General features: G+C 49.4%; 1 protein-coding gene across 3 annotated transcripts in view; it reads left to right on the top strand.

The window, feature by feature from the left end:
- Positions 1-25,167, top strand: part of FOSL2 (FOS like 2, AP-1 transcription factor subunit) — a 79,946-nt gene that overhangs the window by 3,034 nt on the left and 51,745 nt on the right. For all 3 annotated transcript variants that reach the window (XM_083175476.1, XM_083175474.1, XM_083175478.1), the window contains exon 2: positions 1-129. This exon is cut by the window's left edge and continues 193 nt beyond it. The gene's annotated coding sequence lies outside the window, so the exon portion shown is untranslated. The remainder of the gene's footprint in view (positions 130-25,167) is intronic.

Consider the following 25,167-nt stretch of genomic DNA (forward strand, 5'->3'; position numbering starts at 1 on the left):
GATTTTGACACGCCCCTGGTGATTCCGATTCTCAAGCATTGTGCGCCGTATGACGTCATCCTACACCAGCCGGGGCTGTGCTGGTGATGGCTGCACGAGGTGTCCCTGACCCCACACTCTCCTATAAATGTAAGTACATGTTTCTTTTGCTTGCCATGTCTTGATAAAGGGCTTTGCCCGAAACGTTGACACACAAGCTTTGTGTTTGCTTCTATTTCTTTTGAGTCTGCCGCTGTGCAGTTATCATAAATCTTGGTAGTGCCTTCTATATTTGTTTGTTACATTGTTTTCCGTTGGGAAAGGAAAAGCAATCAGCAGAGGTGCGGCACTCCAGGAGTTAATGAAGACAGAAGTCAGTCAGGTAACCACAACGTTTCAGTTCTATTGAACTTTTTTCACTGACACTTGAAAAAAGTTCAATAGAACCGAAACGTTGTGGTTACCTGACTGACTACTGTCTTCATCACATCATTAACTCATGGAGTGCCGCACCTCTGCTGCTGTATGTCTTTCTCTCTGTGAGGGCACACAGGCAATTGTTGTTTGGTTATTGGGAGTGCCGGACCCTTGCTAATATACACATATGCCACCCTGCATATCCCCTCCCACCCTGCTTCCTCCACCACCCCGCTTCCCCCCTCCCTGCCTGAATCCTCCGCCACCCCACATCCTATGCTACACTGCGTCTCCCCTCTGTCACCCTACATCCTATGCCACCCTGTGTCCCCCCTCCCATGCACCTATTCTACAGCCTGAGGGGCTGGGGACATAGCCAGCAGTTCAGAGAGCCAGTAGCCATGCCCCCACAGCAGCGGAAATGGAGCGTGTCCTTGTCAGAATAGGCCACACCCCCATATCAATAGGCCACGCCCCCAAAAAACCGGGCGCGGCTTTGGCGCGCACCATCCCCTCCCCCCCCCCCCCCCCCCCCAGGGCTGCTTCAAAATAGTTCCCGGGCTGCTTTTAATTCCCAATCCGCCCCTGGGTAAGACTGCACACACAGCACACTGTCCTGGCACCTGTACACCTCACCTTGCAGCCCACATCCTGACGAAATGGCGGGGATGGCCATGAAACGTTGATGACACTGCTGAAACACCTTGTAATGTATTTTCCTCATTGAATACAAATCTTTGTTTGATTACCGTGGAGTGCCGACTTACTTTGTCATTTAGACAAGGAACTGTTTGTGTGTGTATGTATGTGTATATATATATATATATATATATATATATATATATATATATATATATATATATATTCATACACACACAAACCGTTCCTTGTCTAAATGACAAAGTAAGTCGTCACTCCACGAACTGGAAGGAGGACCCCCTGCCACTCACCAGGTCCAGTTTGGCGCTAGCAGCCGCTCACTGTATCAGCTGTCATAGCCGCCGGCGCTATAGTGCCATGCTGTGCTGCGGCTGAGTCTGCCTGTGAATCTGCAGCTGGTGCGAGGGCTGCAGAATGACAGGGTCAGGGGCAGGGCTGTGGATCGGCTGCAGCCACGGCTGTGCCCGGGACTCCACTGACCACCTCCCTCCTCTACCTGCCCCATTACCTTCGGTGCCTGCTGCTTGCCTGCAGGGCCGGATGGAGCTACAGCTCCAAGCCGCCCACTGAAAATAGGCCCACTCACTCTCTGTTCCACGTCCGGCGAGTCCTGGCAGCTGCCCTGCCCAGCGAGTGCCACAAAGGCACTAATTTCTCAGGTAGGCAATTCCTCTTTATCCCAGTGATTATGTCGCCACACTTCTTCAGAATGTTATTATTATACTGGAGGAGCAGCATGTAGTGTCCTGCTGTTATTATTATACAGGGGGAGCAGCCTGTGGTGTTAGGTTATTATTATACAGGAGGCGCAGCCTGTAGTGTCCTTCTGTTATTATGATTATGCAGGGGGAGCAGCCTGTGGTGTCCTGTTATTATTATACAGGGGAGCAGCCTGTGTATAATGGGCATTACGGTGTGTGGCATATGTATAATGGGCATCCTCCATCCTGTGCCACCATGCCCCCTCACACTCTGCGTCCTGTGCCACCCTGTGTAAGTCCTCCCTCCCTTCGTTCTCAGCCACCCTGCATCTCCCCTCCCAGCATTCTAAGCCACCTCTGTCCACCCTCCCTGCATCCTCTTCTACCCTGCCACTCTACTCTCACCCCTCCTCACCCCTTTCTCACCATTAATTACCAACCCCTCTCACCCTGCACCAACCCCCTCTCACCCTGTATCTTCTCATTCCGTTGCATAATTTTTTAACTCGTTCTGTGTGGAATTTTGGATCATTCCATGTGTCATAATGTGAATATTGGCTCATACTGTGTGGCATAAGGTGTACAGGTTTTTTGATAGAAAAAAGGGCCCTCTTGTTATGGTGCAGAATGTGTTCAAGGGAGGTGGCCCATACTCCGTGTCCCACGGCGCGGGGGGGACAGTTGGGAGTCCCCCTGTCACCCCCCCCCCACCCCCTGTCTCTATCTCCCCAGCCCCACAGACTGCAGAATAGATGCTGTTCGCATTCGCCTATTCTGCAGCCTGAGGGGCTGGGGACATAGCCAGCAGCTCATAGAGCCACTAGCCATGCCCCCACAGCGGCAAAAATTGGGTGTGGCCTCATTGAAATAGACCACACCCCCATATGTATAGGCCACACCCCCCAAAAAAATCGGGCGCGCCTTCGGCGCGCAGCAACTCTCCCCCCCGCTAGGGCTGCTTCAAGATATTTCCCGGGCTGGTTTTAGTTCCCAATCCGCCCCTGCCGTATGCAATGACTACTTAAGTACTCTAACAATGCATGAGTTCCCAATTCCCAATAATTGGAATCCACTCGCTCAGTCCCCACCCCCTACAACACATAGCAATAAAAGTGGCTTAGAAAAACAAAACTAGCATTCCAGGATACTATATATCATCTAGAATAAAAATAAATTCCCCCCTACACACAGGCTAGGTACTGTTGTAAAGTACACAGAGGAGATGTTTAGTGTTTTACCTAGAAGTACAAATCAATCCCACACAATAGATGTAATGCTCTGCAGTACAGAGGAGATGTTCAGTGTTTTACCTAGAAGTACAAATCAATCCCACACAATAGATGTAATGCTCTGCAGTACAGAGGAGATGTTCAGTGTGTTACCTAGAAGTACAAATCAATCCCACACAATAGATGTAATGCTCTGCAGTACAGAGGAGATGTTCAGTGTGTTACCTAGAAGTACAAATCAATCCCACACAATAGATGTAATGCTCTGCAGTACAGAGGAGATGTTCAGTGTGTTACCTAGAAGTACAAATCAATCCCACACAATAGATGTAATGCTCTGCAGTACAGAGGAGATGTTCAGTGTGTTACCTAGAAGTACAAATCAATCCCACACAATAGATGTAATGCTCTGCAGTACAGAGGAGATGTTCAGTGTGTTACCTGTTGGAGACAAGAGATGATGAGTCAGATGAATCTGGTATAACGCTGTAGTTATGAATCAGTTTTCCCACTTTAATAACGGCCCACTTCAATCTAGGCCCACAGATAAAATCTGCCCACAGCCTATCCGGCCACAGCCGTATGCAATGACTACTTAATATGTGTGCGCTATCTAAATAACTGGTAATAAATAAATATTTTGGTACTCTTTACCTAGCACGGCGCCCACGATGTCCATCGCGGTCATCGGGTGTAAAAAATCGCGGGCATCGCATGCACTACAGTAACGGGTGCGACGCGACCGACGCGATGCCCGCGATTTCCCATAGGGATCAATGTTAAATTTTTCAATGGACGCGATTTTTCAGTTCAATGCCTCAATGCCCGCGATTTTGCCATAGGTTTTGCTGAGCTCGCCACGCTTCGGGTTCGCGTGGATCGTGGGGTGTCGTTAACAATTGTGGGGGACATTTCACTGCTAAGGGTGCCTATTTGGGCTCTGTGGCCCATTTAACATTGTTTCCTATGGCAAAATTGCGGCCATTGAGGCATTGAACTGAAAAATCGGGTCCATTGAAAAATTTAACAGTGATCCCTATGGGAAATCGCAGGCATCGCGTCGGTCGCGTCGCACCCGTTACTTTAGTGCATGCGATGGATGCGATGCCCGCGATGGGCGCCGTCCTAGGTAAAGAGTACCAATATTTTTTTTAAAAAGTGATAGTGTATATAGCGATCAATACATTTAGGGATATATTCATAAAACGGAAACAGCTTTCTGCGAATTTCGCATTTTAAGATCGTGAATGAAAGTTCGTGAAAGTAGTGTTATACACAGCGCTTAAGAACTTCCATCCAGAGAATGCATACACTCTGCTGGCCTAATGTACAACGGGGCCGATTCTGACCCATTTGTTATCGGCCGAATTCGTCCACATCCCCGTAAACCCCGGGAGCGAACACTGTCTGAGCCATTCCGTCCGGGAAGGGAGGTCCGGGGGAGGGCAGGGGGGAGGTAGCAGGGGAAGGCAGTAGGGGAATGCCCAGTGTTTTATGGGCGCCCCAATAAAATAGCTGAGTGTCCCCTGAGAACTCAGGTGTGGCGGTGCCTGCTCGGGGCGGGTGGCTGATGTCACATGACCATCAAATGATTTCTCTCCCGTTCGGCCACATGCAAGGTGTGTTCGCGTACACTGTACCATGAGATGCTGATTTCAAAGCAGGATCTTATTGGCTATGCCAAATCACATGACAGTTGTTGACAGTTGATAGCCAATAAGATCCTGCTTTGAAATCAGAGTAAATCAGAACCTGCACATCTCTAGTTTGAATTAGGCCCAAAATGCATCCACATTACCATTTTATGGTAAATCCACATTTAAATTACAACAGAAAACTAATGTTTTCACCTCCAGATGAATGGACGGCTCTGAACCTGATTGTTTAGCATAAAACCCCTGTGGGGCTCATTCTCATGAATCAATCAGATATCTGTTTCCACCTGTCACACACAGGGCCTAATTCAGACCTGATCGCAGGACAAATTAGTTTGAGTTAGATTTGGATGAGTTATGTTTAGGGTGGCCAATCCCGGGATCGGGATCGGCGGGATCCCGGGATTTGGCCGCAAAATCGCCGGGATTTCAATCCCGGGATTGGATGTTCCAATTCCGGGATTTCGGGATTAGACGGCCCGGCTTCTTCCGACAAGCCGTGCGGCTCTGCGTAGCGTGACACAATGTCATAGTCACACTGCACAGGCCAGACAGCTGCACCCCGCTCCCGGACACAGCCGCATTTATGTCGGGCAGCGTCTGAGCTCCTACTCAGATGTTGCCCGGCTTCTTCCGATGCGGCGCGGCTCTGCGTAGCGTGACACAATGTCATAGTCTCAGCTTGTTCCCTGTTTACAGCCTCATAAATCTTGCCACAACTCCCGGATCCCGACTGCACCCGCCCAGGCATGAAAATATGCGGATGGCCGGGGCAATTTTTTAAAATAGGGAAGCCAATCCTGGGAATCCCGGGATTGAGCATTTTTCAATCCCGAATCCCGGGATTGAAAAAATGCCCCGGGATTGGCATCCCTAGTTATGTTGTTTCTGTGCAGAGTAAATACTGGCTGCTTTGTTTTTACACTGGAATGTAGATAGATTTCAGTTTGAACACACCCCACCCAAATCTAACTCTATCTGCACATCCAAACTCATACTTGCTGACTTTCTGGCTGCCCTCTCCGGGAGTGGGCAGCCAGTTCAGGGAGGCGGGGATGTCTCAGGGAACAAAAAGGGGCAGGGCGGAGCCACAGGAGGGATCACTTGTTTGGGGGTGTGGTGAGAGCAGTTGCGTGAGTTTAGCCATTTCATTTTAGCCACGGGGGCGGGGCTAAAATTACACGATTTGCGTCATTTGACCCATGCCCCCCCCTGCAGAGGGGTGGTTTGCAGGAGACGGATAGCTCTGCGGGAGGGTTGCCCCCCCTCCGGGGGCCGGGAGGGGGAGACCCGATTTCCAGGACCCTCTCGACTATTCCGGAAGGGTAGGCAACCCTGGCCTAACTCTAAGCAAACCCCCCCACACACACACACCCTAAACCTAACCCTTTCCATTAATGCATAACTCTAACTTTCCTATCCTGCACCCACTCGTACAGGAGCGGCCCTCGCTTAATCTCATTAGTCATGTCAGTAGAGATTGCTTCCTGGTGATAAAGAAAACCGAGGGCTGTTTTAAGCAGGAGGTGTCATAAACCACCAAAGGTACTTGAGCTGCTGGCACTTTAAGTACCAAGTTGTTAGGATCTGACTTTGTAGGGATTAGCCAATCAGGGTGTAGGGTGGAGCTGTCTATGCTTAAGGCAGAAGGAAGTTAGGGTGAACTTCCTCTATGATCCAGCTTTCCCCTCCCTCCCATCCCTATTTTTCTTCTTTACAGGCGGCGGTAAAGAACGGTCTTGTATATTTGAAATCATGTGAGGATAGTGGGGTGCGCTCTCCCGGCATTTGATATGTCGTCAGCACATGCCCCCTTGGACAGGGGATGGCTGCACCATCCGGACAGGTGGGTGTGTTTGGGAGAGTTTGAACACCAGCGATGTTAGAATGGTGTGTGTGATCTTTACCCCCCTCCTTTCTATGACCGTTCTTTAGGGCCGCCTACCACTTAATAGTCAGAGATATTTAAATGTCAATTAATAAATTTGACAATATATTTTAAACGCCAGCACTTGTGTCTGTCTCTTTATTTTTAGTGTTTAGTTTAGTTATAAGTTAAATAAGTTTTGTTAAAGTGTGCGGCAAAAGGGTTGCCGATGGTGAGTTTATGTGATTTTTAGTGAGTGTCAGTAAATTTGCCAGCGCATGGCAATCCTATCACCGCTGGCAGATCCCTTCTTCTTGTACCTGATAATAACAGAACTAACCTTTGTGATCAATAAACCGAGCACAGAAGCTCCCGGACGTCTTCTGGCATTTCCTCATGCAGTGTCTAACCGACGTGTGAAAGTTCCTAAGCAACATCAGCTGTGATGCAACATTTAGCAATATCCTGGCTTCCAGCAGAAGTGCAGGATGACGCTTGTTACCGGTGGTGATATCACTGCCCCGGACGTCATGGAAGCTGGGTGGTTGGAAAGGGGGGGGGGGTTTACTGCCAAACTGCTGACTTATCATGGCCACACCAGAGTCACAGGGCTAAATGTTACTGTATAAGAGGCGGATATCAGACATATTAATTTCAATAGGAATGCCTTGGAGACAGATAAAGTGGACAGGGATACAGGGGTCATTCAGACTTGATCGCAAAGCACATTTCTTAGCAGATGGATAAAACCATGCCGCACTGCAGGTGGGGCAGATGTAACAGGTGCAGAGAGAGAGAGTTAGATTTGGTTGGGGTGTTGAAACTGAAATCTAAATTGCAGTGTAAGAATAAAGCAGCCAGTATCTTCCCTGCACAGAAACAATATAACTCACCCAAATCTAACTCTCTCTCTCTGCACATCTGTTGCATCTGCAACACTTGCAGTACAGCATGGTTTCGTCCATTGGCTAAATGTGCTTTGCGATCAGGTTTGAATTATCAGGTTCATACCCCCACTATCCACATCGGCATGGAGTTGATTTTATAAAGTTTGGCGAGCGCAGCAAGCCACTGAGCTGAAGCATGGGCGCAGTGAGCCCCGCGAGGGGACCCGGACCTGGATGGAGCGGGTGGCCAGCTGTCACGGTGAAACTACACAAGTACCTTTTTTTCGGTACTTGTGTAGTAGCAGGGCGCCCACTAAGCAAATTGCTTAGTGGGCAATTCTGCGTAAGAAAATTGCATTACGATGCGATGCGGTTTTCCTATGTCATTTATTCACTGCTCTGTTGGTGCGGGCGGATCACATCGCATGCGATATTATTGGGTGTGATGCCATTTACTTTACTATATAGTTCTATGAGATGCAATGAGGTTTAGGCACCCCCCACTATCCACGCCACCCGAAGCATGGCGAGCGCAGCGAACGCGTCCTCCGACCTTTTCATACCCCTACTATCCACGTCAGCGTGGAGTTGATTTTATATAGTGTGGCGAGCGCAGCGAGCCCCGCTAGGGGACGCGGAATACATGTAAAGTAATCCGCGTCCCCTTGCGGGGCTTGCTGTGCTCACCACGCTTCGGGCTCGGTGGCTCGCTGCGCTCGCCACACTATGTAAAATCAACTCCACGCCGACGTGGATAGTAGGGTTATGAAAAAGTCGGAGGACGCATTCCGCTGCCACGCTTCAGGGTGGCGTGGATAGTGGGCGGGCGCCTAAATCTCATTGCGTCTCATAGAACTGTATAGTAAAGTAAATGGCATCGCACCCTATAATATCACATGCGATCACATGCTATTTTGCGTGCGGTGCAATCGCATTCGATGCGATGCGATCCGTCCGCGGCAACAAAGCAGTGAATAAATTACATAGGAGAATTGCAACGCACGGCACTAAAATGGCCCATGCGATGCGATGCAATTTCCCTACGCTAGCGTACGTATGCTAATTGGGCGCCCTGCAAATACACACGTACCTTTTTTTCTATAGCTGTGATAATCGGAAACAGAAGATGTATTCTATGGCTGCATCTTTATAAACTCCCCTTCATCACAATCATCTAGGAGGAAACACTACTGAGAATGGTACCAACCAGGGTTGCCTACCCTCCCGGAATGGCCGGGAGAGTCCTGGAAATCGGGTCCCCCTCCCGGTCCCCCAGAAAGGGTGGCAATCCTCCCGCATATCCCCCCCAGTGTCCCTCGGCGGGGGGGTCTGCAGGTAAAATGCCGCAATCGCTGCATTTTAGCCCCGCCCCCCGCAGTGCAATGACTGAAATACCGGCATTGCACGGCGGGGGCGGGGCTAAAATGCAGTGACGCTGTAGACATGCCCCCAACAGGGCATCATCTGTGTGGCCACGCCCCCGGACCGCCTCTTTTTCCAGTCCTGGAAATGGCCCCGCCCCCCTGCCTGACAGAGCTGGCTGCCCTCTCCCGGAGAGGGCAGCTCAAAAGTCAGCAACTATGGTACCAACCATACAGAACAAGGTGGGAGAAATGGTACTGAGCCTTTGATTAAGGACTGGCACTGGCAAGAATACAATAACTGTGTGATGCCTGTCTCCTGCCACTATCATGCACATGGCACAACATGGGCATCATAGTAAACCATCAACCTTTCCCAACACCATATTCAGTATTGTAATGTGCCGAATATTTGTGCTACAGAAACACCCTAAAACTGCTAATGATGCTCGTTTATAAAATCGTGGAACGTTACAGCAGACTTGACTACGCCGGCCACACCTATCAGTAAGATGTTATAGCGCTACTTGTCCACTGTCCCAGATCCTGCCGGTAGTCCCCTACACCGCCAGATGTGTGGAACCCACCCCCCTTCCACCACCCACTTTTTTGTGTAACTGTGCAGAATTGGAAGTTGAATCTTAATAATCTTAATCTTGATTTAATGACGCTATTCTATCCTTATAACATCATTCTAGCCTCATCCCCAGATTAAAAGCATATAGGGGTACAGTAATTTAGACTGCTCTCTAGGCTGCATCCATTCATCTCCTCCGCTCCACTGTATGTGCCCCCTGCCCAACCTCCAGACTGACCGCAGGATGCTGCGGTCAGGAGGTATGGGCTCCCTCATTGGTGGAAACAAGTCCCAGGTTGGATGACCCGGGTTACTTGTTTAGTCTGCCCCTGACCCTGGGTTCCACCTGTGTCCGACCATGAGCATTTCCAGGATTGTATTCCAGGGTCACAGGACCAGGATATTTCTTAGACCCCTTTTACACCAAGCCGGATTGGCGCGACAATAACCCGGGTCGAGGATCTGGTGTAAAAGGGGTATAAGTGGCCATAAGGAACATTAGACAATGCATGTAGCCATAGGGAACATTGGGGATAATATCCAAAGCAGGGAAATGGCAGGGAAAATTCCACGTAAATGTTTATTGAGGCGCCTACTGAATTATCACGATTGACATTTACCTTAACTTAACTCTATATTACCCCTATAAATAAATCACACGGAAACCCTTATTCTAAAATAACGACACGGACAACAACTGCATAAGTTAAAAGGTCATGGATATTTATTAAGTGGTATGACCCTATTGTAAAGGGATGGCCAGGAAAGCGCTTGGAGACCAGCTCAGGTCAAAAATGTTAGTAACGACTACAACGCCTCAATTTATAACCAGGGCGATGAACCGCCCCCATCCAATTTAAGGCACAGCCCGTACTGTAACGATCTTACAGCCCCTTCTATGGCCCCCGGTGGAGGCAGGGGTCACCAGCCGTCCTGACAAAGGGGGGCAATACCGCACAGCGACCACCTGTACCTCAAAATGACCGCTGGTCGAGAGCGCCTTCCCGCCTATTTCTAATTAATTTTTTTTTAAGCCAAATTAGGTGACAGGCCATGTAGCAATGGAAAGAGCAAGGGAGGGAGGGTGGGATTCCAGACTCAATGAGGAAGCAGCAGCATCTGACTCCTCTTTATATACCCTTGCATAAGCTACCACCCCTTGTCTACCTAATTGGCTGAACTAACCATCAATCACCTAAGCCTCTATGGGTAATGAACTATAAACACAACTTTATTAGGACAATCACAAAATTCACAGGCTCTTAAATGCCCTCATGCCTATGCAGCCCTCGCTTAATCATATCAGATTTCTTCTTTCCCCAAGTACATAACAGCTACGTAATGTGGGTAAGGTGCAATTGGGGAGATTTCTGCACTCTCTGGGGAGTCAGGGAGATTGCTGATATTTCAGGGAGTCTCCCGGACTAAAATAAAAACATGTTGGCCTTGTCATGTGTGGACCTTTTCCATGTCAACTTTTGACTGGTGTGGACCTTGTGCATATTGGCCATTTGGTGTCGATCTATTGACTGTTGACCTAGACAATGTCTTTCGGCTATCTGGATACCTAGATCGACATGGTCAAAAGGCCGACACAAGCAAAAGGTTCAGCAAATGATCCACACCCACTTTATCTCTCTCCAAGGTTTCATACATCACCCTTTTTATAAGGATAACAGTTGCCAGACTTCCAAGAACAAATTCCCACAGAACGAAGAGCACAGAGGACTACAGGGTGTCATAGCATCCGAGGTCATTGCTGCTATAAATAGAAGCAATCAGGCAGCGTAAACATTGTATAATCATTAGCATTGGTTCAGATACCTGAGTGTCGCACACACTGACAGCACCTGAGTGCCGCACACACTGACAGCACCTGAGTGCCGCACACGCTGACAGCAACTGAGTGCCACACACACTGAACAGGCAGGGGACAATGCTTCTGTACACCAGGAACAGGCAGGGGACAATGCTTCTGTACACCAGGAACAGGCAGGGGACAATTCTTCTATACACCAGGAACAGGCAGGGGAACAACGCTTCTATACACCAGAAACAGGCAGGGGAACAATGCTTCTATACACCAGGAACAGGCAGGGAGACAATGCTTCTATACACCAGGAACAGGCAGGGAGACAATGCTTCTATACACCAGGAACAGGCAGGGGACAATGCTTCTATACACCAGGAACAGGCAGGGGACAAAGCTTCTATACACCAGGAACAGGCAGGAGACAATGCTTCTATACACCAGGAACAGGCAGGGGACAATGCTTCTATACACCAGGAACAGGCAGGAGACAATGCTTCTATACACCAGGAACAGGCAGGGAGACAATGCTTCTATACACCAGGAACAGGCAGGGAGACAATTCTTCTATACACCAGGAACAGGCAGGGAGACAATTCTTCTATACACCAGGAACAGGCAGGGGAACAATGCTTCTATACACCAGGAACAGGCAGGGGACATTGCTTCTATACACCAGAAACAGGCAGGGGAACAATGCTTCTATACACCAGGAACAGGCAGGGGACAATGCTTCTGTACACCAGGAACAGGCAGGGGACAATGCTTCTGTACACCAGGAACAGGCAGGGGACAATGCTTCTATACACCAGGAACAGGCAGGGGACAATGCTTCTATACACCAGGAACAGGCAGGGGACAATGCTTCTATACACCAGGAACCGGCAGGGGAACAATGCTTCTATACACCAGAAACAGGCAGGGGAACAATGCTTCTATACACCAGGAACAGGCAGGGGACAAAGCTTCTATACACCAGGAACAGGCAGGGGACAATGCTTCTATACACCAGGAACAGGCAGGGAAACAATTCTTCTATACACCAGGAACAGGCAGGGAAACAATTCTTCTATACACCAGGAACAGGCAGGGGAACAATGCTTCTATACACCAGGAACAGGCAGGGGAACATTTTTTCCTATACATCATGAAAAGGCAGGGGAGCAATGCTTCTATACACCAGGAACAGGCAGGGGACAATGCTTCTATACACCAGAAACAGGCAGGGGAACAATGCTTCTATACACCAGGAACAGACAGGGGACAATACTTCTATACACCAGAAACAGGCAGGGGAACAATGCTTCTATACACCAGGAACAGGCAGGGGACAATGCTTCTATACACCAGGAACAGGCAGGGGACAATGCTTCTATACACCAGGAACAGGCAGGGGACAATGCTTCTATACACCAGAAACAGGCAGGGGGACAATGCTTCTGTACACCAGAAACAGGCAGGGGAACAATGCTTCTATACACCAGGAACAGGCAGGGGACAATGCTTCTATACACCAGGAACAGGCAGGGGACAATGCTTCTATACACCAGGAACCGGCAGGGGACAATGCTTCTATACACCAGAAACAAGCAGGGGAACAATGCTTCTATACACCAGGAACAGGCAGAGGACAAAGCTTCTATACATACACCAGGAACAGGCAGGGGACAATGCTTATATACACCAGGAACAGGCAGGAAAACAATTCTTCTATACACAAGGAACAGGCAGGGAACAATTCTTCTATACACCAGGAACAGGCAGGGGTACAACTCTTCTATACACCAGGAACAGGCAGGGAACAATTCTTCTATACACCAGGAACAGGCAGGGGACAATGCTTCTATACACCAGGAACAGGCAGGGGACAATGCTTCTATACACCAGGAACAGGCAGGGAAACAATTCTTCTATACACCAGGAACAGGCAGGGGACAATGCTTCTATACACCAGGAACAGGCAGGGAGACAATTCTTCTATACACCAGGAACAGGCAGAGGACAATGCTTCTATACACCAGGAACAGGCAGGGGAACAATTCTTCTATACACCAGGAACAGGCAGGGGAACAATTCTTCTATACACCAGGAACAGGCAGGGGACAATGCTTCTATACACCAGGAACAGGCAGGGAAACAATTCTTCTATACACCAGGAACAGGCAGGGGACAATGCTTCTATACACCAGGAACAGGCAGGGGAACAATTCTTCTATACACCAGGAACAGGCAGGGAGACAATTCTTCTATACACACCAGGAACAGGCAGGGGAACAATTCTTCTATACACCAGGAACAGGCAGGGGACAATTCTTCTATACACCAGGAACAGGCAGGGAGACAATTCTTCTATACACCAGGAACAGGCAGGGGAACAATTCTTCTATACACCAGGAACAGGCAGGGGAACAATGCTTCTATACACCAGGAACAGGCAGGGGAACAACTCTTCTATACACCAGGAACAGGCAGGGAAACAATTCTTCTATACACCAGGAACAGGCAGGGAGACAATTCTTTTATACACCAGGAACAGGCAGGGGAACGATTCTTCTATACACCAGGAACAGGCAGGGGAACAGTTCTTCTATACACACCAGGAACAGGCAGGGGAACAGTTCTTCTATACACCAGGAACAGGCTGAAGCAGGGGAACTCCCAGCATTTGATTGGAACTCAGGCAGGCTGATGCCTGCTCGGAGCAGGTGACTGACATCACATGACGTCAACACCTGCCCCTTTTTCGGCGAACAGCAGTGGAAATAATAGTTTTCACTGACTTTTATTTCCGAAGAGGATAGAAATCATTAGATTTCTCTTCCCTTCGGCTGCATGCGAGAGAATGTGTTCTCGTTCACATCCCCTCGCATGTTACCAGGGGATGCGGGCGGCACTGGTGGCAGGCGTTCATCTGGGCGGAACTTACCCGCTCGCAAGGCTGCGAGTGTACCCTGCCTAGCGTGCAGATCTGAATTAGGCACAAAATGCTGTTTCTTGAGTAAGCCCGCATTGAGTACACCTGAGTATACTGGATTTTCCAGACACCTGATTGCACAACAGGAAGAAACGCTGGTGGACATGTCACCATGACAGCTGATTACTATCGGATACAGACTAGAATTCAGAGAATGAGAGTGCTGAAGGCAGGAGATGTCTCTCTGGCTGTGTTTGCCTGTCTGTCTCGCCCTAACCCAGCAACTGGCTAACGGCTAATTCCTGCCACATCTCGGTGCCATCCTGGGATGAGCAGAAATACAGCAGTGCCATCTCCTGTGAGATCGTGGGCAGCCAGAGATCATGGCTTACGGCTTTGGTGGTCCAAGGGCACATAAGAAAGGGGACTCTCAGTACTCTGCAATTCCAGAGTACAGCACAAGGGAGAAGGAGACTGTGAAGTGTAAATGGTAAATACAAACGAGGTTGTCTGAGCAATTCCATCAGAAAAGAAACAGTCAAAAAAGTAACTGACACTTTAGCGTTATTGTTTTGGGGCCTTATTCAGAGGGGGCCGCTATTCACACAGCTAGGCGAAATTATGCAAAAGCCGTAGGAGGAGTCTTAAGTAAAGGGCTGCTGTGATTCGCTGCGTCTAAAGCCGATGCTCATGCTGTAATGCGATGCGGGCTGTGCCCTCACTCTACAAATATCTCAGCTAGAGATGGGCAAAACGGGTCACTAGCGAGAGCTGGGATCCAGCAGATCAGTCAGTGAAAAGATCCATATCTTTTAGGCAGATCAACAGTTCACTTTGAAAGAAGGGGTAATTTGTTAATAAAGAAGCATATTTTGTCTTACAATCATTTATTCCCATTATTTTGTACTTTTAAAAAAAAAAACCATTGAGCTGAACAAAAAAGAACACACATAACCGAGTAAAACACTGATTGATGGCTGGGTGCAGACTCGCCATCGATGGCAAACATCAATGGCGTCTGCACCGATGGCTATCCCTAGCAGCAGCAGCCTTATTAATCTTTCTTTTACTTGCAGTCACAACACTGAACTCAGTCTCTAGAGTCAGTACATCTCAGCTGCCACAGGTGGCAGTGCTGAGATCAGGAAAATGCATTGTAATTAAAAACAAATCTGAAAGTAAAAGAACGACGGATCACCTTTTCTTGGGATCGGCGGCTCACTCGTTCTTTCATGGGATCCGTTCAAAAGATTTGCTTCATTCGCGAACGACCCATCTCTAATCTCAGCGTTTACAATGATGACCGCTGTGCTCAAGTAAGGAACGCCCGCCTTATGGCTTATAATTTATGGAACAGGTTATGAGGTACATCAAAGGGAACCTTTCATACAGTACTGTATAATAATAACAGAGCCATATTTAAGGTAGTGCAACGAGGATGTCTACTGTCACCCCCAGCAGAACGTGTTCACCCTGGTCACTACAATGTCTAGTATCGGCTGCGGTAATAGCACTTTGTCCCTGATTCAGTACCGCTTGCACGGTTGTTCGCTGGTTAGTGAGCGGCTTAACGCCGCCTGCCACCCACCGGAACATCAGCCCCCTCGCCACCGAATCCCCGCGGTACCATGTGAGGGGATGTGTATGCACGAGAACACGTGGTCACCGATCATCGAATGATTTCTCTCCCCTTAGGTAATAAGGGCGGGATGTATTAAAATACATTGCCGCCCTTCGCCGCCCCCCCGCCGCGATGCTGCCGCATATGTACTAACATATGCGGCTGGCATCGCGGTGCGGTGACGGAGGCCCCCCGCGATACCTGTACACTGGTGTGCGGGGGGTCTCCGTCACCTCCCAGCCGCCACGCTCTGCCCTCACGCCGGGGACAGCTATGCATGCTGTCCCCGGCGCTTCCTCCTCCCCCCTGCAGCCAGAAGGATGTCCGGCTGCTTCACTAGGGGGAGGCAGGGCTTACCTTCCGGGGTCCAGAAGGACCCTTCAGGAAGGTAAGCCAGAGGGGGGGTCGGCGAGGCGGCGGGTTTGCGTCGGCGGGCGACGAAAAGAAGCCCATAGGGTTCTATAGGGTATCGCCACCCAAAGGTGGCGATACCCTTCACTGCGGTATCATTTTTGATACATTGGAAAATGCGGTAAAACCGGGGTTTTACCGCATTTTCCATTTGATAAATCTCGCCCTAAAAGTCAGCCTTAACTGTATGCCGAAGATGGTGCCCGCTACTGGCAGGCATCATCCCACCTGCCTAGGGGAATGCCCAGCATTTTTTATGGGGATCAGCACCTCCCGCAAATGTCAAATTTGTGCCCTTGTGCCCAGGGCAGCCGAGAGGTATGCAGGGCCCCAGTAAAATGTTGGGGGCGTGACCACCTCCCGCAATTAGGCCACGCCCCCAAAATGTGTAAGGTGGGTGAAAAAAACACTCTAAAGTCGAGGTAGGAGTGTTAGTGAGATGCTCATGCTGAGCCTGCTGTCAGCACAGCACATGTTGGATCAGTGCCCCCACTGGGCCCCTCCAGCAAGCCCGTAATTAGTACCCGACCTCCCCCCCCTCCCTCTCGGCAGCCCTGCTTGCGCCATACCATACGTAATAAAGGGACAGTGTGTGCCAAAGGTAAGTATCCAATAGGCCACGTGGAACGTTTTAACACTTTTCATTGCAATTAGCATAAAGTCACCGCCGCAATGCACAAATCTTGCAGTCGCAGCAGCAACTACTTCCACAAGCGAATAAGCCCCCTAGTGTTAGACAAAGGGCCATGGAGTCCTTATCCGCGGGGTAAATATATGCTACTGCTGCTATTTAAATCATATCCTGGCTGGGATTTGATTCCCAGACTGACGTCAGTGTAGCACATTTTGGTCAAAGTGAACCAGACAGCTGAGGTTGCGAGTACGACTGTCAGGAGAGGTGAGCAGGTTCAGACCAGGTGACTCTGATTCATCCCCTGTGACAGGCGCTCAGGTAGCTGCGCTGACAGCATCGGTGTCTGCCTGGGAGGCTCAGACATTCCCGCATCATCCTCCAAATCGGATCCAATGTAAACAAAACATTTCATTCACTTTCTGTTGTACTCGTTACTATCCCCACAGAAATGACAGCTGCGGAGTTCATTAGTGCACCCTCATACTGTATGTAAACAGCCAGGTTAGCAGAATGTCTATCTATTGTTATAAAGAATTATGTATGTAGCGCTAACATATTCTGTTGCGCTTTCAAATTTGGAACGCTTTACATGACAGAGAGGTAAGAGGCTTCTGCTCATACTCTGGGCGGGATGTACTAAGGGAAAAATGCGATAAAACCCCCGTTTTCAAATACCCGGCCTCCACATCTTCGCAGGGCAGGGTATCGCCACCAGCCTATGGGCTTCTATCGCTGCCCGCCGCAGATGCTGAGCCCCCTCCCCGTCCTCCGTCAAACTCCTCCTCCCCCTAGCAGTATGTGGCAGCCAGATGTCCTTTCGGCTGCAGGGGAGAGGAGGCACCGGGGATAGCCGCTGAGCCGGGGATGTGACAGAGAACCCCCCACACACCACATCACAGGTATCGCGGGGGGCTTCTGTCACCGCTTTGCGATGCTAAGCGCATATGTTAATGCACATGCACTAGAACCGCTGCGGTGGCGCTGCGAGGGGCGGCAATGTAATTTAATACACCCTCTATATGGAAATAGCAATTTGATACATATAGGGGTCGATCCTATTATTTGCGAAGGGTGCGAGGAATGAATTCACTAAAAATTGCTCGCAACCCTAGGAGCAGCAATCGCTTTTTGGTGAATTCCATCCGCCATAAAGTGTGCGGCTGATAGGATTGACGCCATTGAATGTGCTTTAATGGGATGAATGAACTGTGTAATATCTATCTATTTATCTACATATTCTATATCTATCTGTCTGGGGGAGCACGGGAATGAATCACCATACTCAGTACAACCTGTAAACACCTCCACAATTGATGCACATATAGGAGCAATAAATAGGGTCATTTTATCGCTGTCATAATTATAGCCTAATTAAAATGATTGGGAACTAAAACTGTACAGTGTTACATTTTTAATCAGGGGTGGATCCATGTTGATTCCCCTTCCCCCAAAACAATGTTCTTCTGCCCACTACTGTGGAGGCTGTTCTCACCCTTACTGATGTGACCTGTACTGCTATATAGCAACCAGCATTAATGAGCAGGAGAGAAGTGTTAAAGGGTAGAGGGTAGTGAGGTTGTTCGCCCTGATCGCCCCCTTCCTGGATCCACCACTGGTTGTCATGATCTTTATCACAAAATCATTAAATTAGTCATTGCAATGGGCACGTCCATGGAAACGCAGGTGTGGCCGTGCCTGTTTAGGGTGGACTTATGAGGTCACATGATGTCATCGCCCGCCCCCATTTCAGCCATCACCATGCCGGATAAAGGTAAGTCCAGGCCTACTTTTATCTGCAAAGAGAGGAAAAATAAATTGATGGTGAGGAAATGTTTTTTCCTCTGTGCGGCTGTGTGTGAGCGAATGTGTAAGCGTACACATATACTTGCATTGTGTTGCAGGGATTCAGTTGGCCAGGGGGTCTGAATTACACCCTATGTTTTGGAAAGAAATAAAGTGGGCAGAGATGAAGTAGCAACCAACCAGATCCTAACCATCATTTTTCAAAAACAGACTGTTAAAATGGCAATTAAGGGCTAATTGGCTGCTATTTTATCTCTCTCCCCCTGGCTTAGTACTATACATTGACCCCTTGTCATATCACTGCTATGTTCCGGAAGAGTGTTTTAAATTATTTTTAAAACCAATTGCTGGAATTGTCCTTAGGTCTTGGTCAGGCATGTCCAAAGTCAGGCCCGGGGGCCAATTGCGGCCCGTGCTGTCATTTCAAGTGGCCCGCAGCCTCCAGCTGGAAGCAGGCAGAGCATCAGATGTGGGAAGCACAGCACAGGACACCAAAGGTAGGGCCCCGGCGAGCGCGTCTTTACCTTGCTGTCTGCTGCAGTGAGGAGGTGCCGGCCACCACAGTCAGATGTGTTTGGCGTCCTACCCCTGCTGCTGCAATTGTATATATCACCCTACTCCACAATCACAGTGACAGCAGTGTTTGGGGAGGGGGGCAGCAAGGGGGAAGCTTGCTCCCGTAACATGCAGAGTGGAGGAGGGCAGCAGCGGGAGCCCAAGCATATCCTGTCCTTGCAGTGCCTGCTTTGCCTCTCCTTCCTCACACAAGGGGCTGGGAAACATACAGAGAAGGGAGGGGGCAGAGTGGGGGACATACAGTGAAGGAGGGTCAGGCTGGGGGACATACAGTGAATGCAGTGAATGGAGGCAGTGATGGCCATTCAGAGAAGGGGGAGCAGGGGCAGGCTGGGGGACATACAGTGAATGGGGGCAGAGTGAGGTACATAGTGAATGGGGGTCGTACAGTGAATGGGAGTCATACAGTGAAGGAGGGTCAGGCTTGGGGACATACAATGAATGGAGGCACTGATGGACATTAAGAGAAGGGGGGCAGGCTGGGTGACAGAGTGAATGGGTGCAGAGTGGGGAACATACAGTGAATGGGGGCAGGCTGGGGGAAATACAGTGAATGAGGGCAGGCTGGGGGAAATACAGTGAATGGGGGCAGAGTGGGGGACCATTCTGATGTGATTAATGATTCAAAGAATGTCAGTCTGAATGGTCGGCCCCCCACACATTTACACTTCACCAAATCTGGCCCTTGTTGCAAAAAGTTTGGACACCCCTATCTTAAGTTAAACAGATTTTCATACCAGCACACCTCTTTTTAGTGATGTCACAGAGGGAAGGGGGGTGGGGGGGCTGGAAAAGAAGTGATAAGGTTTAAAAGTAATAAATGATTCTAGAAATAGTAAATCAGTTAATTGTAAAGCTGCCCCATACATTGCATTCGTCCCCATGCAACAAATTAAATGACAACACCCAAGGTGTTTATGTATTTATAGTTACAGTTACAGTATGTCATATTCTTATCACCATTTTTATATAATAAGCATTGCGACTTTTTTGATCATATTAAATCACGTATAATAATAATGTTCTGTGTTTATGATGGTAATTTTTGTTTAGTTATTTTTGTTATATTTCATTCATGGCCAAGAGGGACTTCTTGGGACGATCCCTATGAAAAAAATCATATTAGCTATAGTCACAATCATTCATGCAAAGAAAGAAATAGAAAGCCACTCTCTTCTATTCCTCATGTTCAGAACACAACACATGGGCCCTGGCCTCTGCTAGTCTTCATAAACTAGCAGGTCAATGGATCTCACAGTCACTTTGGTACTTGTTTCCTAGCACGGCCACAGCGATTTCCATCGGGGTGGTCGTGTCGGAAAAATTGCGTCGGTCGCATCGCATGCGACCAATTCGCATGTGATGCGACCGACGCGATCGACGCGATTTTTTTATTGAATCAAATGTGAATAGGGTCCCTGGGACCCGATTTTACATTGGATTCAATGTAAAATATTCCCTAGACCCCCAATTTTACACCCTCAACGCCACCTCACGATTGACGCCAACCCGAAGCGTGGCGAGCGCAGCGAGCCCGCGAGGGGCGGCGGTGCGCGTCCTCCGACCTTTTCATACCCCTACTATCCACGTCGGCGTGGAGTTGAGAATATAAAGTGTGGCGAGCGCAGCGTGCCACCGAGCCCGAAGCGTGGCGAGCGCAGCGAGCCCCGCGAGGGGACGCGTATAACTTCACAGGTATACACGTCCCCTCGCGGGGCTCGCCACGCTTCGGGCTCGGTGGCTCGCTGCGCTCGCCACACTTTATATTCTCAACTCCACGCCGACGTGGATAGTAGGGGTATGAAAAGGTCGGAGGACGCGCACCGCCGCCCCTCGCGGGCTTTGGGTTCGCGTCAATCGTGGGGTGACGACGAGCCATATACAATGTGAAATGGGTCATATTGGCCCATTTCACATTGTTCCCTATGTAAGATGGACTTAATCAAGTCCATCTCATCTTGTGCCATTATAATGGCACAAGACCGACGCGATGCTCCTGATTTAGATGTTAAAAACTATTTTAACATTGAAGCCTATGGCAAAATCGCGGGCATCGCGTCGGTCGCGTCGGGGGCAATATTAATGGTCGCGACCGACGCGATGCCCGCGATTTTGCCTTTGCTGGCAAAATGGACCTGATTTCAAAGGAAATCGGGTCCATCGCGGGCATCGTGTACCTTAACTTTAAGGTACACGATGCCCGCGATTGTGGCCGTGATAGGAAACAAGTACCGTCACTTTTGTGTAGATAATATGGAATTATACGTGTCCACATTTGACCCGTGTCCCTATTTTTAGTTTTTAATATTTACATCCCCTTCAGTGATTTCAGTATGGGTGGTAGAGAGGGCTAAAAATAACCCTGTCAAACGCTGTTCTTCTCATATATCCTTCCAAGTAATATGCATCAATAGACTTCCCTATCGCAGTCAATAATGCAGCCATTCATCCGCTTCCTCCTCCTGGGTGTCTACCAGTCAAAATAGATTTCTCGCTTTCATTTTCCAAACCCATTAGAGCAGCGTCCGCATCCTGTTATTTCCTCCTCCACAATATTGCTAAATTATAACCTGCCCTGTATACCGCCGCTGCCAAAATGCTCATTCAGGGGCCTCTGCTTTCCTGCATTGATCCCTGTAACCTCCTTACTGGCCTCCCCGGCTGTAGACTCCCCACTTCTGGTCTGTAGGAGATAACAGAGATTCCTGCTTTCTGCATTTGTTATCCATTTCTAACAATCATTTGGTTGATCCCTATAAAATTCCAAAGTTTTAATGCATTTCTCGCCCTTCCCTCCACTTGGTCTGATGTATAACCTACTGCACATGCTAACACCCTGTTACACTCCTGCTCTCTCCTGTGACAGGTCTGTATTATACTCTACATGCCAACATCCAGCTACACTCCTGCTCGCTCCCTGCACTCTCCTGTGACTGGTCCATATTATACTCTACATGCTAACATCCTGCTACATGCCTGCTCGCTCCCTGTACTCTCCTGTGATTGTCCTGTATTATACTCTACATGCCAACATCCCACTACACTCCTGCTTTCTCCCTGTACTCTCCTGTGACTGGTCTGTATTATACTCTACATGCCAACATCCCACTACACTCCTGCTCGCTCCCTGTACTCTCCTGTGACTGGTCTGCTTCATACTCTACATGCTATCCCACTACAGTCCTGCTCGCTCCCTGTACTCTCCTGTGACTGGTCTGCTTCATACTCTACATGCTATCCCACTACACTCCTGCTCGCTCCCTGTACTCCACTGTGACTGGTCTGCTTCATACTCTACATGCTATCCCACTGCACTCCTGCATGCTCCCTCTACTCTCTTGTGACTGGTCTGCTTCATACTCTACATGCTATCCGACTGCACTCCTGCTCGCTCCCTCTACTCTCCTGTGACTGGTCTGCTTCATACTCTACATGCTATCCCACTGCACTCCTGCTCGCTCCCTGTACTCTCCTGTCACTGGTCTGCTTCATACTCTACATGCTATCCCACTACACTCCTGCTCGCTCCCTGTACTCTCCTGTCACTGGTCTGCTTCATACTCTACATGCAATCCCACTACACTCCTGCTCGCTCCCTGTACTCTCCTGTGACTGGTCTGCTTCATACTCTACATCACATGTCTTCAACCTGTGGCCCTCCAGATGTTGTAGAACTACATGTCCCAGCATGCCCTGACAGTTTTGGCATGCTCTCATAGGAAAAAATGGGGCAATGCATGCTGGGACATGTAGTTTCACAACATCTGGAGGGCCACAGGTTGAAGACCCATGCTCTACATGCTATCCCACTACACTCCTGCTCGCTCCCTCTACTCTCCTGTGACTGGTCTGCTTCATACTCTACATGCTATCTCACTACACTCCTGCTCGCTCCCTCTACTCTCCTGTGACTGGTCTGCTTCATACTCTACATGCTATCCCACTACACTCCTGCTCGCTCCCTCTACTCTCCTGTGACTGGTCTGCTTCATACTCTACATGCTATCCCACTACACTCCTGCTCGCTCCCTCTACTCTCCTGTGACTGGTCTGCTTCATACTCTACATGCTATCCCACTACACTCCTGCTCGCTCCCTCTACTCTCCTGTGACTGGTCTGCTTCATACTCTACATGCTATCCCACTACACTCCTGCTCGCTCCCTCTACTCTCCTGTGACTGGTCTGCTTCATACTCTACATGCTATCCCACTACACTCCTGCTCGCTCCCTGTACTCTCCTGTGACTGGTCTGCTTCATACTCTACATGCTATCCCACTACACTCCTGCTCGCTCCCTGTACTCTCCTGTGACTGGTCTGCTTCATACTCTACATGCTATCCCACTACACTCCTGCTCGCTCCCTGTACTCTCCTGTGACTGGTCTGCTTCATACTCTACATGCTATCCCACTACACTCCTGCTCGCTCCCTGTACTCTCCTGTGACTGGTCTGCTTCATACTGTATATGCTATCCCACTACACTCCTGCTCGCTCCCTCTACTCTCCTGTGACTGGTCTGCTTCATACTGTATATGCTATCCCACTACACTCCTGCTCGCTCCCTCTACTCTCCTGTGACTGGTCTGCTTTATACTCTACATGCTATCCCACTACACTCCTGCTCGCTCCCTCTACTCTCCTGTGACTGGTCTGCTTCATACTGTACGTGCTATCCCGCTACACTCCTGCTTGCTCTCTGTACTCCCCTGTGACTGGTCTGCTTCATACTCTACATGCTATCCCGCTACACTCCTGCTCGCTCCCTCTACTCTCCTGTGACTGGTCTGCTTCATACTGTACATGCTATCCCACTACACTCCTGCTTGCTCTCTGTACTCCCCTGTGACTGGTCTGCTTCATCCTCTACATGCTATCCCACTACACTCCTGCTCGCTCCCTCTACTCTCCTGTGACTGGTCTGCTTCATACTGTACATGCTATCCCACTACACTCCTGCTCGCTCCCTCTACTCTCCTGTGACTGGTCTGCTTCATACTCTACATGCTATCCCACTACACTCCTGCTCGCTCCCTCTACTCTCCTGTGACTGGTCTGCTTCATACTCTACATGCTATCCCACTACACTCCTGCTCGCTCCCTCTACTCTCCTGTGACTGGTCTGCTTCATACTCTACATGCTATCCCACTACACTCCTGCTCGCTCCCTCTACTCTCCTGTGACTGGTCTGCTTCATACTCTACATGCTATCCCACTACACTCCTGCTCGCTCCCTGTACTCTCCTGTGACTGGTCTGCTTCATACTCTACATGCTATCCCACTACACTCCTGCTCGCTCCCTGTACTCTCCTGTGACTGGTCTGCTTCATACTCTACATGCTATCCCACTACACTCCTGCTCGCTCCCTGTACTCTCCTGTGACTGGTCTGCTTCATACTCTACATGCTATCCCACTACACTCCTGCTCGCTCCCTGTACTCTCCTGTGACTGGTCTGCTTCATACTGTATATGCTATCCCACTACACTCCTGCTCGCTCCCTCTACTCTCCTGTGACTGGTCTGCTTCATACTGTATATGCTATCCCACTACACTCCTGCTCGCTCCCTCTACTCTCCTGTGACTGGTCTGCTTTATACTCTACATGCTATCCCACTACACTCCTGCTCGCTCCCTCTACTCTCCTGTGACTGGTCTGCTTCATACTGTACGTGCTATCCCGCTACACTCCTGCTTGCTCTCTGTACTCCCCTGTGACTGGTCTGCTTCATACTCTACATGCTATCCCGCTACACTCCTGCTCGCTCCCTCTACTCTCCTGTGACTGGTCTGCTTCATACTGTACATGCTATCCCACTACACTCCTGCTTGCTCTCTGTACTCCCCTGTGACTGGTCTGCTTCATCCTCTACATGCTATCCCACTACACTCCTGCTCGCTCCCTCTACTCTCCTGTGACTGGTCTGCTTCATACTGTACATGCTATCCCACTACACTCCTGCTCGCTCCCTCTACTCTCCTGTGACTGGTCTGCTTCATACTCTACATGCTATTCCACTACACTCCTGCTCGCTCCCTCTACTCTCCTGTGACTAGTCTGCT

The sequence above is a fragment of the Crinia signifera genome, chromosome 3, assembly GCF_055691185.1.
Source record: "Crinia signifera chromosome 3, ASM5569118v1, whole genome shotgun sequence".
NCBI classification, from domain to species: Eukaryota; Metazoa; Chordata; class Amphibia; order Anura; family Myobatrachidae; genus Crinia; species Crinia signifera.